This window comes from Echinops telfairi, unplaced genomic scaffold (assembly GCF_000313985.2).
Source record: "Echinops telfairi isolate 266 unplaced genomic scaffold, ASM31398v2 ScPeMD7_30;HRSCAF=105, whole genome shotgun sequence".
Classification (NCBI taxonomy): Eukaryota; Metazoa; Chordata; class Mammalia; order Afrosoricida; family Tenrecidae; genus Echinops; species Echinops telfairi.
In genome coordinates this window covers 2523942-2526336 of record NW_022103927.1, presented here as the reverse complement: position 1 = coordinate 2526336, position 2395 = coordinate 2523942, and the positions used below count along the sequence as shown (strand labels likewise).

At 39.8% G+C, this 2395-nt stretch overlaps 1 pseudogene; it reads left to right on the top strand.

The window, feature by feature from the left end:
• Positions 1-1899, top strand: part of LOC101645585 — a 3060-nt pseudogene extending 1161 nt beyond the window's left edge.
• Positions 1900-2395: the final 496 nt, after the last annotated feature.

The window sequence follows — 2395 nt, the reverse complement described above, 5'->3', positions numbered from 1 at the left end:
CAAAGGGCCAGTGCTCATTATGATCCTGAACCATTAAAAACTGGGACAGAAATTCTAAGATTCCTATTTTGAAAAAGGGTTTCCTTGTGATTACATCTGGCATGCAACCTTCAACCCACCTGGGTTATTTTCTTTACACTGAAGTCCTGTTGAATATTTTGAGCATGAAGTTTGTAAACTTATTCTTAAGAAATTATGAAAAGCAACAGTGGTATGTTCAAATATTGAACCACACTGAAAACCAGACCAGCTAAGCATGTTGATGCCTGTTCTATCATCAAAAAGATGGTAGAATCAGTAAGACTTATGTTATTGACTTCCTGTCTGTGATTAATCTTCTGCCATTCAGATAGGAATTTTTGTTGTAATTGTTAGTTGAAGATGATTAGCTTCAAGACATCTATAGACCTCGGTTATTTTTTAGCAAAGATACACATACCCTTCTTGGGTTCAATAATACTAGTGAAAATTTATCTTGTTTCACAAGAACCCAGTGGTCTCCAATTATGCTTGACGACAAAATTATCTTCACCAAAGCATCTATCGCAGTTTTGCTCTTGAGAATCTCCCTGCAATTTGATCAGCCTCTCAAATAATTACATGTGCAACTCTTTGTCTTCATGATTCTGGAAATTACAGCTACCTATATTTTCTCTGCACACAGGAAGCAGCTCCGTTGAGTTAAGCTCTGGGCTACTTGAAAGGCTGTATTTTCAAACCTATTCATTGCTCATAGGGAGAAAGTTGAGACAATATGCTCCCATTAAGATTACAGCTTTGTCTTTTTCCACGTCTTAGACTGTCCAATGTCTCCCTTCATCCACTTTCTGTTGTCCGTCCACCAGGGAGGGGGTTATATGTAGATCATTGTGATCAGTTGCCCCTTTCTCCACCCTTCCCCTCCTGGTATCTCTACTCTCATTATTGGTGCTGGAGGGTTTATCTGTCCTGGATTCCCTGTATTTCCAGTGTACATCCTCTGGTCTGTACCCGTGTATGTCCTCTGGTCTAGCCGGATTTGTAATGTAGAATTGGGACCATGATAGTGGTGGGGTGGAGGGGAAGGAAGTACTAAAGAACTAGAGGAAAGTTGGATGTTTCTTTGGTGCTATACTCCACCCTGATTGGATCAACTCTTCCTTGTGACTCTTATGTAAGGCTGTTGTCCAATTGTCTGCAGATTGGCTTTGGGTCTCAGCTCCGTGTTCCCTCTCATTTCCATGTTTTCATTCAAATATATACAGTTAGTTCATGATTTCTTTAAAATGGATGCTTTGTGGAACATGAAGTGAGTAGTTGATAAAAACAAAAAAAATCCCAAAATACCTCACTACCTTGGAGTCAATACCACTGTGGTGAAATATATAATATAAAATTAACCATTTAAAACATTGTGAAAACCACTCCTTGTGATTACATCAAGTCTTGCAGAGCGGATCATCAGTTTATTTTTTTAAATGTGCACTGTTTATTTCCACTCATCCATTTCTAACCTCTTCTTAATGTACCTGCTGTCACTTATGCCAGTTCCTCCATGTGTTCCCATTTCTAGCCCTCCTTTTTTGGGAGCCCTTCTTACTTAAGGATCTTAAATTGTTAGTTTTTCTAATATGGGGCGAGTTTAATTCCAGTTCTTATGGGTCACTAAGGGTTATAAACTTGGTGGTATCACCAGTCTCTATCTAACCAATAAGCCTTATAATTTTGAGTTCTGTTGTACATTCTAATCCCGCTTGCATAGTAATTTGCATAATGTATAATTTATGTAAGCACCTTCTAGGGTGGGCATTTTCTGAGGTGTTGGCGTTGGTGTCAGGAAACCATCCTACACTCAAGATAATGGAGACGAATGTTTCCATGGTCCCTGCATCTACTGGTCTGTTTCCATGTGTTTTTTAGTTTCCATCGCTTTTATTCTCTCCGGATGGAAAGAGACAAATATTTTCACATAATATGCTACTTATGAGCACTTAAGGTTCCAGCTGTTAAATTGGAACACAGAGCATTGTCCTTGTGAACTCTGCTATGCCAGTTGACCTTGGAGAGTCCAAGAGGATGGTTCTGATCCCCGAGGCTCAGGGACTCTCTTCTTCCAGGTGTTTGTTTATGTCTAAGGGCTTTTAAAAAGTGTACTCCTTTCATGTCCTTATATGTTTCATTAAAGGAGGAAAGTCTTTGTCTAGCAGAGAAAGCCCCCTTCTAGGAATGAAAGTTAAACGGAGTCCAAGCTTGGAGTGTTCATGTCAGTAATCACCCGGATTCCCTTTGGAGTGGAAGTACGGGAAATGCAGCAATGAAAAGAAGGGCTGATTTGGACATGCTCCATTGTTAACTGTTGATGTGGTCCACAGACACTATAGATGAGAGAGGTTAACAGTGAGAGATGAGAGGAGGA